Below are 15,743 nucleotides of genomic sequence, written 5' to 3'. Positions count from 1 at the left end.
TTAATTCCCATTTTCATCATTTCGGTACCTTATAAGTCCCTCCTAAAAAGTACCAAAACAAGTACTATTTGGCAGACTTTTCAACCAAAAACTTTGAGTGTAAAATCAGCCAATGGTAATGCTGTTACGTGTAAAACTGATGCCAATAGAGTTCATACTGGTAGAAGAACAAAAAAAATTGGTGATTGTTAAAATACTACATTTTTTTCTTTCTTTTTGCCACAAGTTCCAACAAAAAGTTACATACGTTTAACAGCAAATGTAGACGAAAAAAAACTAAATAAAAAGAACGTCTTGGGGTACTCTATTGTGCGCGGGTATTTAACTGAAATGTTTGCATTTTAAAGGAAACAAATTGTAAAACAGAAATGTGTGTCATGTTGACAAATCAACGCCCAATTCAATCTACATTATTTATTTCAATTCTTTGTTCAATCTATCTTAGAATCTAGCCAAATGTTTATTTTCATTGCATTCTACCAAATGCCTTGATTCTAGAAGTTTAACTCTTGGGTGCTTAGCTCAGCTCTGTCCAAAAGCACAGCATGGCATCTTAATATCAATTGTCCTTCTCATGGTGTTTGGTTTTTTTCTCTCTTTTTTTTCGCCGTCAAAGTAGGGCTGATAAATGGGTTCGAAAAAATGATGATCATTATCTTAGGAATACGCTTTAAAACGTTAACATGTACATATGTATGTATGTTTGAGAGTTTATATAGAGTACGCGTTGAATGATAAAGTTACGCTTTTTGTTTGAAAATAAATGGGAACAACTTTACAACAAAATGCAGAGGAGGTGGCTCTTTTTTCTAGATTTTTTTTTTCAGGCTCATGTGGTGTTTGTCTTGATAATTTACATATTATTAGAAAGAAGGTAAGGAGTAAATGCAATATGTTTCTATGTCTGCGCATGCATGTTTTTGTTTGTGCAAGCATTTTGTTTTACAGGAATTTCATAAAGTAGTAGGACTTATATTTTCAGTTCTTTGCGATGTGAAGGGATGATGCTGTAGTAGTAATCTATTAGAAAAAACAAGAAAAAATTTAATATACGATCTTCCAAAATTTATGTCACTAACATGAGTCTCTCCTTCTCTTCAGAATAACATTGCTCAGAGTGACCTATAAGTCTAAAAAATTAAATCAGCTATCTAATTTATTTTGCAAAAAACTCGATCTTTACTATGAGATCGGGACTTTGTAATATTTTCTTAACTTATCTGAAACATCATGATCTTTTATCCATTTCATAAGTCCTTATAGGTTGACTATATTTATTTGATCATCTGAAATTCAATGATCTATCATTAATTATCCATTCGTCGCCCACAATATAGGTATTAGCTGGTCCTTGCCTTCCAATAGCTGAGAAACGATATTGTTTAAGCTAGTATTGCTGATTTAATAACAGACCTCAAATCGAGATCAATTTTTAATGGCGTTCTCACAATATGCTTTTGAGAATTCGAAAGATCACTGCGAGGCTTTAAAATGGACTGAAAACTAATCGAGTCTGAAATATTGAAACCCCATTCGAGTGACTGCGAAAATATTTCAATGCCATAGTTCGTGCAAAATATTGTCGTCAAGAAGACTCCAAGAAGGTGCCAAAAACACAGTTCTAGTTTTCTTCCACAGATTTTATGTTAAAACTGAATCAGAATCCGATTCAGCACGGCAACATCCTTTAGAAAAGTTTATTTTAGTCTCTGGATTGTCGACCTGTGTAATCCATGATAATAGCAAACCCTCCCATTTCCGATATGATAGCGCAAATCCATTTACTACCCCATTTACTAAATGCATTTCTCTAAAGAATAACTATAGTTGTAGTCGAACAATCCTTATATAAGGATTCTGGTTGACGCCGATGCCTTGGCAATACTATGGCACTCAAATCACAGGAGAAAGGAATACATTCCGCACTAATTCCAAGAAAAACTTATCCTTTCAAAAATAGTCAATTATATTATTAGCACTAGGGTTCTATAGTTGAAACGAAAAGTCGACTTTTTTCATTTAGTTAAAAGTCGACTTTTAGACTTTTCGACTATAAATATTTTATAAATAGTCGACTTTTCGACTTTTTCCGACTTTTTCCGACTTATCGATTTTTTCACTTTTTGACTATTTTCGACTTTTTCTCGACTATTTTTTGACTTTTTTCGAGTTTTGCCGACATTTTTAGAGTTTTTAGCTTTTTTCCACTTTTTTAAAATTTTCGACTATTTTTGACTTTTTTTACAATTTTCGAGTTTTTGACTTTTTTCGACTTTATTCGACTTTTTTCGACTTTTCGACTTTTATTAACAAAGTCGACTTTTCAACTTTTTTCACAGACGATAGTCGAGTTATCGACTTTTTTGGAACAAAATAGTCGACATCAACTTTTCGACAAAAAGTCGATTGTTCGATTATTCGAAAGTCGATTTATAGAACCCTAATTAGCACCCATTTATGTTCGTTTAGGTTGAAAGCAGGTTGTATTTTACATCAGATCCAAAAAAAATACTCTTATGCCTATATCAAGCCTGTAATTTGTTTCATTTCATGATTGCAGGAAGCGATATATTGAAGGAATGATCCTCTAATGTTCAGATAATCAGTTTTCTGAACGTAGGATTAGATTTTCCACCGTTCAGGTGGCTTATCTCGGACATTGCGCCCTCGTTCCTTTCTCTTTATAGTATGAATATTCGCTACTTCCTTGCCGATTAAAGCCGATTGCTTACCACTGGAAGAGTATTCGCTTAGAACTCTCTTACAGTCCAATACGTCCTTCGTCTAACAGAAGTATACATTTTTGCCCGAACCAGCAAATTCTCAACTATTCCAGCTTTCATCCTTCTTCTCTTATATAAATGACAAAATTCTAAGTACGGGTGGTTGATTAAGTCTCTCCTAAATCATTGTGTGATATAATAAAATCATGGATGTTGCATTCATACATTCCCTCTACTTATTCCTTCAGCCAGACGTTTGTTTGTTTGTTTGCATTTTATTTCGTTTTTGGACTCGTTATGACCATTCTTTAGACGCGTTAAAAGCAGTTAAGATAGCAATTTGTCGACTCTTATCTCTAGCGAATTCCAAACATGCGCGCATGCTGCTCTCTGACTTACTTATTTTATAGCTGACATCTACTAAACACTACGAATATTCAGGCGTAGCAACGCCACCACCAACCAACCAACCAACCATTCAACATCATCATCTTCACAAGATTCTTTATATATTTATGTACATTAGGGTGGGGCCACAAGATCAAATTTATTTGTCCCGACATTAATAGTTGAGGTGCTGGATTAAAAGGACTGTTTTTGGTCGAACCCAAGCTTTCATTTTCGGCGAGAACTTCAGTATACTTCTCCAAGGGAGCCACCCTATTGTATTTTTTCCATGTTAGTTCTCTGCTACATGTATGATATGTTTGGATATAAATTCGGTTTTCAATTATACTGTTGTTGGCAAATTGTATGAAATACCGATAAAGATGAGATAATGCTTTTTGGTCGTAAAGTTTGTTTCCTTTTTTTTCTTCGTCTTCTTCTTCTTCGGTACACGTTGGTTTTTGTTTCAGTTGGGTTGTTTTATTTGTTGAAACAATTCTACAAAATAAATTTAATTCTAGAGCACTTGCAATAAAATAAAGTCAAAGTATCGTTATCCATTTGATTTCTTTTGCTTTTTTCGCTCTCTTTCTGTCCAATGCCATGTCCGCTGTTGTCTTCTTGAGTCGGTTGGTTAGTTTTCTGTTGAAATTGTAACTCCTTTTGACTTTACACAAATGTTGGTTAAATGATCACTAAGTGATCTGAGCATTTGATAAGTTTTTTTTTCAGTTTGAGCAACATTTATTCTACGATCAAGTATGAAGGTTTTTTTTACTGGTTCCTATGTATATAGTCCATACACTTTAACATTGTTCTAAAATAGAGATAAAGTTTGCTGAACGTCTAAACTAGCCAGTTGACGTAGTTTGTTGCTTTTGTGTTCATAGTTGCTGAAAATGAATTTATAATTTAAACATAATTTAAATGAAATTATCTTGTCTACTTTGGTTTTTCTGCAGCAAATAAACACAAAACAATCGTACCTGCAAATATGTATGAATTCCTACCGCTATCTGCTGCCTGGCTGGCTGGCTGACTGACTGCCTAAGCTTATTTCTTATTTGAGCTGTGTGTGCCACAGTTGTAAAGTCTAATCTTCTTAAAAGTATTTCATTCACTGTTTCTCATACAACATAAAGTCGAAGATTCATTTTGCGATACCCTTAAACACTCTCACATACTCACGACAACTACAACAACAACAGCAAAAAACCATTCTAGAAAATCCTCGTAAATTATAAGTGTGAAGAATATCTGGATGTGCGCTGTGGCTGCACTTCTCATGCCACCTCGCCACCGTTCATACGTTTTTTTTTTTTGTTGCTTTGTGAGGTGGTAAAATACCTTGTTTTTAGCGGCAATTATTTACGAAGTGTTGATGACAATGTTGGATAAAAGGGGTCATTCTGCACTTAATTCACCAAAAATGCGACAAAGATTGCATCTGAAAAACCAAAAAATTTCCTAGTCTTCTGAATGTTTGTTTGTTGGAACGTTACGGTAGTACACGGAGAATAAATAGGAGAATTAAAAAAGCTTCTTAGAACTTCTAAATTCTCTCTACCTTTACTTTGGAATAATCTGGTCAATCTATCTTCTGCATAATGAATTAAAAGTTTTTATTCAGACAAAAACTTTCAACTTTAGAAAATTTTCTCTATGAATTTGTTATTGCGTACAAGTCTTCTTGATGCCCATACTTCTCTTAAACTAAAGACTCAAATCTTTGGAAAAGAGATCTTTTTTACGGAGAAACTCTTTGCTCTCAATTTTGCTGCTGTCCTGATGAGAGGTTTCTCTTTAATACTTAACATGAACTATGGACTCACATCCTTTTAAAAGGGGGAACTATCCAATCCTCTCTCTTTTCCACAGAAGTACTTTCATTTAAACTGACACCAATTTTGCAATTTTCGATTGAACTTTTTGACATTAAAGATTTGATAAGTGTTCAGTTCAACGAGGCCTTGATTAATAAATAAAGAAAAGTTCTGATAGTACTGGAGTGTCAGATTGATGATTCTGCTGAAAAAAAGCTCTCAATTTTGATGAGAGGTTTCTCTTTAATACTTAACATGAACAAAGTACTCACATCCTTTTAAAAAAGAGAACTGTCCAATCCACCCTTTACCTTACAAAACTCTTTTCCATAGAAGTACTTTAGACTATAAATAGATCCCAATTTTGCAACAGTCGAAAAAGTTATACAATGGAATATGAAGTTTAACCCGAAAGCTTTATTGCAGAGAGATTCCTGCCATGAAGATTCTACTTGTTGCCGTCACTTTGCACTCTAATGAGTCCAATCTTTTTTCATTCTTCACTACGAACCATAACTAATTTATGCGATTGAATCATTCGATATTAAAGTTTCGATAAAAGCTCACATCAACGAGGATATTCACGATCCCTTGATGATTCTGCATGGTAAAAAATTACGTAGGATGCCTCTTATTTAATTGTGAGAAAATTCTCTTAATAAAGATCATGAGAGTCATTCAGCGATCTCTTATAGTGGAAGCTTTAGAACATGTGAATTTAACAGGATTGAAATATCAAAGAATGCAATCAATACCTATCCCCATTTAGATTATGTAAAGATCTCTCACAGCTTAATCAAAAGTACCTTGGATTAAGCTGATCTTCCGAATCCACTTTTTTGTAATCCCAACTGATCTTGATCTAGACTATTAAGTATCTTCTCTGAGAAGAAAGATGCTGAGCTTTTCTATTACTACAAAAAATCTGTCTATAGGGTCATTCTCTCCCAAAAGTAAAACACAATTGTTAAATTAAGAGAGAATTAAACTCAGTTCTGTTTTAGGACAAGAACGACCACTGCCTTTACCAACTGGATAATAAGGGTTGCTTGGTTACCCCCTTTATCGTCAGAAAGATAAATCCGAAAGCATTTTTTGATTTTCATACTGAGGTTCACGAATCATTAAGTTGATCTCTACTCAGACTTTTTACAAAAACACTGGAGCTTTCTTATTCCATAATTTCAGAGTGCTTTTTAAACTAGAAAGAACACAATTCCGTAAGATTAGTTCAGATCTTCACTTTGACTTGTCTTATTAACAGGGTCATTCTCTCTCAGAATAAAAACACAATTGTTAAATTAAGAGAGAATTAATTTCAGTTTTGTATTAGGATATGAACGACAACTACTTTTACCAACTGGATAATGACGGTTGCTTGGTTACCCTCTTTATCGCCAGAAAGATAAAGTCAAGAGCCTTTTTCGATTTTGATACTGAGGTTCACGAATCATTAAGTTGAAATCTACTCAGAGATTTTTCAAAAACAGTGGAACTTTCTTATTCTAAAATCTCTGAATGCTTTTTAAACTAGAAAGAACTCAATTCCATAAGATTAGTTCAGATCTCTATTTTGACTTGACATCTTAAACTGAAAGAGTTTCCTAAACTATCGAAATCAAAAAGCTTTCTCAAAAAGCTTTTAATCTTCTGCAACTGATCTACGATATCTTTCCTTTCGGAAGTATTGATTCTCACGATTACAGCAGAAACACATACCAGAACAATAAGTACAGGATTGGAGACCTCATGGTCTCTTAACAGTATGATGGGATCTAGAAAATGTGTTCTTCTATTTGCGAACCGATCTTTAGCTTGCTTAGAAAGAGACGCTCTTCTCTAAAAGTAAAGCTGAAATATATTATATGAAGATTCGATCTGTGAATGGTAAGTAGAAGAATCTAACTTAAATCGGCATCGAACATATGATTTGATCTAGAAATAACCACAACCTTTTCTTTCTCTGCATAAAATCCCAAATAATAACAGAACAAAAAACTCTCTAAATGACAAAAGAAATAAAAAAATCCAAATTTCGAAAACAGCACACTCACACACACACACAAACATTGTATAGAAATAAATCAAGCGGCTTCTAACTCTTATCACGATCTCTTAAATTAAGTCGCCTGGAAAGAAACAAACCAACAAAACACAACGCAAAGTTGCAATAAGACGCTACAAATGCAACATCGTACATACATACGAACAAACTAAAAACGAAAAAATTATAAACTAAAATAAACTTTTTGTCAACACGGCAAAGAGACAGACAAGACAGAACGACTTGACTGATTGAGCTTTGCTGAGAAGTGAAGCCACTTTATGGTAAATTTCACACACATTTATGAATGCGATTGTAAATTGGCGATCACGACGACAAAAACGACAAATGTACGTAAAAATGTGTATTAAATGAAAACGCTAATGCGAATGTGAACGCATCATAGTACGTTTAGGTTCTTTGTTTAATATGACAAGCTGGCGAATTTTTTTTCTTATATTATTTGGAATATTACGACAAGTATCCCCTTGGCTGGGAAGGGGCTGGGATATGAGAAATATTTTAAATAAGCTATCAACATCTTGGAGACCTGAACTGAACTACGCTGAGCAGAGCGGAGCTTGTGAGTGATGTCAGACGGTTGAAGCAGATGTCACGTGTGTCAAAACTGCTGCTGACAATGAGTCAACAACAGCAACAACCACAACGGTAATAATGAAATTTAAATGCAGACCAAAAAAAAATCAGAAACCAAACTACTCCCGGTGTAGATAGATGGTGCTGGTAGATGAAAGCTGTAAAAAAATGTTGATGATGATGAGAAAGATGAGAAACATAGATGGTAATGTCATACTAGTACAAGTTAATTTAAAGCACATTAGTATAATATTCATTTCATGCTTCTCTAGAAGAGAAGGAGTGCTAAATTTAAGGTTGATATAAAAAGTGGTTTTGGCAAGGGGAGAGTTTAAGAAGCGCGTATGTTTTGAGCTGACTAGGAGATGCAGGATTATATTGCAACAATCTACGCTTTTAGAGATTAAAAGCGTAACAGAAAAGTACCTTTTTTTTGACTTCAATCTACTGTTTGAGTGTGATTGTTTAAAGGGTTTCAATTTGTTCGGCTTTTGAAAAAAAAGGAATTCGGAATTTATCGAACAGTTGCTACACAATTAGATTAGTTATTGGATAAATCAATAGACTGGACCAAAGATTAGTACTTAAATAAGTTAATAGACCAGTCCATGAACTACTCAGTAGGCTAGTCCACAGATCAGTTAATAGTCCGTAGAGAATTTAATAGACTTGCTTACAGATAAGTCTCTAAACTAGTACAGAGAATAGTCAATAGACTGGACCATAGAATTGTGAGTAGACTACTCAATACAATAATCAACGTACTAAATAGTCAATATACTAATCCATAAAATACCCAATGAACTAGTCAATCGACCAGTCAAAGGACTAGTCCATAGTGTAAGTCAAAAACTGGTTCATAGAATAGTCAATAGACGAGTCCACCAGTTAATAGTCAATAGACTAGTCCAGTTTATAGAAACTAAGTAGTCAATATACTAATCCATAAATTACCCAATTAACTAGTCAATCGACCAGTCAAAGGACTAGTCCATAGTGTAAGTCAAAAACGGGTTCATAGAATAGTCAATAGACTAGTCCACCAGTTAATAGTCAATAGACTAGTCCATTGTATAATACAGAGACCAGTTTATAGAATAGGCAATCGATTATTCCATAGACCAGACCATGAACGACTCAATAGGCTAGTCCATAGATCTGTTACTTAATAGCCCATAGTCCACTCAATAGGCAAGTGCATAGACTACTCAATAGACTATTTCTCAGACTACTCCCCCAACTAATCCATAGAATATTCAGTCAACTAGAAAGTCGACTTCTGAAAACAATTATCAACAGATTAAGTTTAATATACTGATCCATAGATGGCCCAATAAACTAGTTAATCCACCAAGGACCAGACCATAGAATAGTCAACAGACTAGTCTTTATTTTTAGGTATAAAAAGACACTTCAGTGTCTTACTTGGGTCCACCTGATTGCGGTCCTTCAGACCCATTATTACTGATAACACCGTTCTTAACTGTTCTATATGAAAGCTTAGACTAGGACCATCATATTGAGCCCAGATTGACCTCGAGGTGAAACAAGTTGTTTTGCTAAACAATTTAATTTGGATCATTTCATATAGTTCAATTTTAATCAGTTACAGTTGTTATGTTTAGAGGCCCATATTAGTGTTATCCTGCAATGTGTCGCTATCTTATTAAGAGATACCCGGCATTTTTCGGTTAACCTAGATATCCTGAAGACACCCGCTGGATTTCTAGTCGCTTTGCTGTTCCGTATTAAATAATACCTCGGAAAGTTTGCCGCTCAAACTCTATAAATTAGTCCAAAAGTTATTGGTATAAAAACTTTTCCCTAGAAAAGTCAATGGACTAGTTCAAGTACTACTTAATAGATCAGTTAATATAGTAAACAATGGACAAGTCTATTAAATGATGGCTAGCTCCTAGACTAGTCAATAGAATAAAAATAACGTAACCTAACTTTAAATGTTTTCCCCCGCTACATTGGGAGAGTTTCCATAACAAAAACCCTATTTTGACTGTGTAAGCTTAAATGACATTTTTAAAACATTTCTAGACATGAGGCGGCGGCAAATCTAGTCTTATTACGTACGACACATTCGTCGTTGCTGTCGTCGACGTCATTGTCGTTTTTTTTTTTTTACAATATCGTTGTTGTTGGAGTTGTTGTCAGAGTCATCGTTGTCATTTCGTTATATGTATGTCTGTCTGTCTTTTTGTCTCTAGTAAAGATTTTTTATTTTGTAACCACACTTTTGTTAATGTTACGAGTTACGATGTCAGTCGGAATTGTTCACTGAGTTTAAGCAAATGCGATTAAAATGTCAAGACTTCGATCTGTGATCTGTGAGCGAATGAAATGAAAACAGCAACAACAACTAAAACATTTTCAACAACAAAAAGTTAGCGTGTGAATATGTCGCCAAAGAGACTGGTGGTAAAGGATTGAAATGTTCAGATAATGTCTTGAGTTGGTAATGCCATGCGCAATATTCATGACATGCTCTACTATACTCTACTCTACACTGCAACGCACACACAAACCCTGAAACATGGTGTATTTATACCTCTGCAGGGACAATGCATCCAAACAACACACGTACAACACTAAATATACTGCAATAATGAACATAAACTTTAACTGAAATGGATGGTTGGCTGGTTGGTTGGTTGGATTGCTGGGAAATGGAAACTGGCAGAAGAAAAAAAAACATAACCTATAAGGTGTGAAGAGTTTTAAAATAATTCACAATTCACTTTAAGTAGTACCAGTATTTCGATTAAGTATGTTGATGCTGTTGCTTTTTGTCTGCAACAAAATTTCAAAATTGCAAAAATTTTATTTGACATTGTCATAACAATTGTCAAAGAGGCCACCCATCTTAAGTGTATCCAATAACCATAATCTCACAGATCTGCTACAGAAAATCAGCAGAAAAAAAACAAACAAACAAAAATCTACCAAATGTGTTTGAGTCTCCATAAACGACTAAACCCGGGTAGATACAATCGATATATTGATACTTTTGTTGTTTTCTTGTTGCTCATTTTTTTGGAATTCCTTGACAATTCATATGTTAAAATTTATATTAAATTATTAAACATCTCATCATCAGCAACAACAACAACAGCAACAAAAAAAGATAGTTTAAGATAAAAAATGAGCAAAACTCGTTGACAAGTTCTTCGTTGTTGTATCAGTCCGTTTCATCAGACAAAGATATTCGCGTTTATTTACACATATTTAGCAATTCAGTTTTAATTCTAAACGAAAACCCCAATAATCTTAAGGAATTTTTTATCGTCTTAATATTATTAATATTATAATATTTGAGCTGATTACATATAGAATACATATTGGGCGAGGTAGCACATACCAAAAATCAACGTGACTGATAAATTTTGACACAAACTCAACAAAAAAACAAAAAAAAACAAAAAGAGAATGTAAACCAAAGAATAAAAAAATAATGATACAACTTGGCGACATTTTATACGCAGATAATCACCCAGATTATGTCAACGTCTTCTATACCGGGAGAGGAACAGTAGTTGAAAATGATTCCAAATTCATAGCATTTATTGTATTAATTGAAACTTCATCACAAATTTTCTATTAAATAATTTCGAGGATTAGACTGTCGGCTAAACTATAGACAAGAATATAGACAATGGACCAGATACTATAATATAGACTAGAATATAATACTGTAGACAATAATATAATCTACACCATTAACTAGAGCCTAAACTATAGACTGTACTATAGTCTACATAGGCTATAGACTATACTATAATTTAGACTATGGACTAGAATATAGTTGTCACTATATACCATAATACAGACTAAACTATAGACCAGACTATATACTAGACTATAGACTAGACTATAGACTAGACTATAGACTAGACTATAGACTAGACTATAGACTAGACTATAGACTAGACTATAGACTAGACTATTGACTAGAGTATAGACTAGACTAGACTATAGACTAGACTATAGACTAGACTATTGACTAGACTATAGACTAGACTATAGACTAGACTATAGACTAGACTATAGACTAGACTATAGACTAGACTATAGACTAGACTATAGACTAGACTATAGACTAGACTAGACTAGACTATAGACTAGACTATAGACTAGACTATAGACTAGACTATAGACTAGACTATAGACTAGACTATAGACTAGACTATAGACTAGACTATAGACTAGACTATAGACTAGACTATAGACTAGACTATAGACTAGACTATAGACTAGACTATAGACTAGACTATAGACTAGACTATAGACTAGACTATAGACTAGACTATAGACTAGACTATAGACTAGACTATAGACTAGACTGTAGACTAGACTATAGACTAGACTATAGACTAGACTATAGACTAGACTATAGACTAGACTATAGACTAGACTATAGACTAGACTATAGACTATAGACTTGACTATAGACTAGACTATAGACTAGACTATAGACTAGACTATAGACTAGACTATAGACTAGACTATAGACTAGACTATAGACTAGATTATAGACTAGACTATAGATTAGACTAGACTATAGACTAGACTAGACTAGACTAGACTAGACTAGACTAGACTAGACTAGACTAGACTAGACTAGACTAGACTAGACTAGACTAGACTAGACTAGACTAGACTAGATTAGACTAGACTAGACTAGACTAGACTAGACTAGACTAGACTAGACTAGACTAGACTAGACTAGACTAGACTATAGACTAGACTATAGACTAGACTAGACTATGGACTAGACTATAAACTAGACTATAGACTAGACTATAGACTATACGATAGCCTAGACTAGACTATAGACTAGACTATAGACTAGACTATAGACTAGACTATAGACTAGACTTTAGACTAGACTATAGACTAGAATATAGACTAGAATATAGACTAGACTATTGTCGGAATTATAGACTAGATTATTATAGATAGTAGACTATAAACGATATATTTCATAAATATAACATTTTTATCAAATTTTTATACACAACACGTTACACTGTGCATGGCCTACTACATATTAATTTATTCTGTTTGTGAGTACAACAAAAAATATATTTGGTTGATCAATTGTTGTTGCTGTATTGTTGTTTTTGTTGGCCTCGCCTGACGTGATATGCTGCTAAAGATCCCTGAAATTCACTGAAGTAGCATTTAATTACTTGTGACAGTCGATCAATTTTAGCGGCATATCAACACAACAACAAAGCATTTGTCAAGATTTAAGCTTCGAAAAACATCGAGCTTAAAAAAATGTGTGCGATAAATACGTATAAAAAAAAAAAAAAATTTAACAAACCTTAAAAATACAACAAGAACAATTTGAATGATACTTATTACTTGTACTAAATTTTGTTCCTTACAAAAGTACAAAAAAAAAAACAAATTTGTCACCAAAAATCTGTGTGTTTTCAAAAGGCAAACTAAAAACGACCGACTCGTATGAAAATATTTTTTTTTTTTGCTTAATAAAGTTATTAATTGCAAAATTATCACTCTCATAAAATGTGAAAATTTATTTTTGCTTGTATTTTTTAGCTTGTTTAAACATGTACAAATTTCAATTGAACACAATTCTGTTTATTTAATGTTTTTGGGTTGATTGGTTTATTTTTAATTAAATATTTATATTTAACAACAACAAAAACAGCAGCGACAGCAGCAAAAAATAACAAAAAAAAATTAATTAATAAACTTCAATGTATTTCTCAGCTCATAAATTTCCATTTAACATTGTTTTCTTAATGTTTGTTGGTTGCTTTCACATTTAATTTGTTTTATTTTTATTGTGAATTGAAAGCTTTAAAAAAAATAAATAAACAAAAAGTAATGTATTTGTGAAAAGGTTCACAGCAAATGTTAACATTAACCACATAGTATCAAAGTTTAGATACTATGTGGTTAATCTTCAAATTAAAAACACCTCCTTGGACTAAACTACACCGGACTAAGACTCGATCTATACATAGAACTACCGGGACTAAGACCTACTCTAATAGGACATAGATAAGACTAGACTACGTAGACTAGACCAGACTATAGACTAATATAGAATAGACTATAGACTAGACTATAGACTAGACTATAGACTGACTATAATAGATTAACTAGACTATAGACTAGACTATAGACTAGATATAGACTAGAGACTATAGACTAACTAGTAGACTAGACTATACAGACTATAGACTAGACTATACTAGACTATAGACTAACTATAGACTAGACTATAGACTAGACTATAGACTAGACTATAGACTAGACTATAGACTAGACTATAGACTAGACTATAGACTAGACTATAGACTAGACTATAGACTAGACTATAGACTAGACTATAGACTAGACTATAGACTAGACTATAGACTAGACTATAGACTAGACTATAGACTAGACTATAGACTAGACTATAGACTAGACTATAGACTAGACTATAGACTAGACTATAGACTAGACTATAGACTAGACTATAGACTAGACTATAGACTAGACTATAGACTAGACTATAGACTAGACTATAGACTAGACTATAGACTAGACTATAGACTAGACTATAGACTAGACTATAGACTAGACTATAGACTAGACTATAGACTAGACTATAGACTAGACTATAGACTAGACTATAGACTAGACTATAGACTAGACTATAGACTAGACTATAGACTAGACTATAGACTAGACTATAGACTAGACTATAGACTAGACTATAGACTAGACTATAGACTAGACTATAGACTAGACTATAGACTAGACTAGACTAGACTAGACTATAGACTAGATTATAGACTAGACTATAGACTAGACTATAGATTAGACTATAGACTAGACTATAGACTAGACTATAAATTAGACTATAGACTAGACTATAGACTAGACTATAAATTAGACTATAGACTAGACTATAGACTATTTATCTATCTATCTATCTATCTATCTATCTATCTATCTATCTATCTATCTATCTATCTATCTATCTATCTATCTATCTATCTATCTATCTATCTATCTATCTATCTATCTATCTATCTATCTATCTATCTATCTATCTATCTATCTATCTATCTATCTATCTATCTATCTATCTATCTATCTATCTATCTATCTATCTATCTATCTATCTATCTATCTATCTATCTATCTATCTATCTATCTATCTATCTATCTATCTATCTATCTATCTATCTATCTATCTATCTATCGATCTATCTATCTATCTATCTATCTATCTGTCTATATATCTACCTATCTGTCTGCCTATCTATCTATTATTCTAACTACGTTCATCTATTTCTTTCCATTAAGAAGGGCCGTTTCCATGCGATCAAGTGTAAAGCAGAATAAAATCTTATAAATACGATACGATTGATTAAGGAGATCTTTGATTTTTTAATTATATAGTAGCTAAACTAGATTCGTTACGTTTACTTTACATTACAGAAACCTAAATATTAAAATTAAAACAAAAGCACAACAACAACAAGTTACATACGTATGTTATTGTTGCTGCGGCATCAAGTTATGGATTAATTAATAAACAACCCACTGTGTATGGAGCACAGACACACCTTTCGTTTAAAACATTTTTCATAGTCAACAAAACAATTTAATATTATTGTTGCTTTTTTTCTCCATTGATCTTAATGTTGTTTCGATGAGACCCATCCCTCCCTCCCTTGGCAGACAGTTTGAAAAAAGAAAAAAAACTAAATGCGGTAGTTAAGAAATGAACATGCTGCGGCATTAGCTTCGGCTGCTGTTACTGATGATGATCTATAATTAATAATTTTTATATGTTGCCCTGAAAAAACAAACATTTGAATAATTAATAAAATTAATATTTAAAATAAATGTATTTGTTTATTTGTTAACATTTAAATAATCACTGTATAAATCACTGGGAAATTCCTAAATATCTCAAAAATTCTTTCAATCTCTTCTATAGGTACATTTAAAAGAGGGTTTGTCATAATTTTTATTTTAAATCAGATTTTTTCTAATTAAAAAAAAATGTCTTTATGATTTGCTCTAAATACTTTTGTATCTATGAAAAACTTGAACGACCTTTTCTTAAATCTTATTATTTGTCATGTGACTTGTGAGTAAAAGGGAAAGAAAGAAAGAGAGAGA

This window comes from Lucilia sericata, unplaced genomic scaffold (genome assembly GCF_015586225.1).
Source record: "Lucilia sericata isolate MDLA Ls3-8-SP2 unplaced genomic scaffold, ASM1558622v1 Contig003332F_arrow, whole genome shotgun sequence".
NCBI lineage: Eukaryota > Metazoa > Arthropoda > Insecta > Diptera > Calliphoridae > Lucilia > Lucilia sericata.
This window is presented reverse-complemented; position numbering follows the sequence as displayed.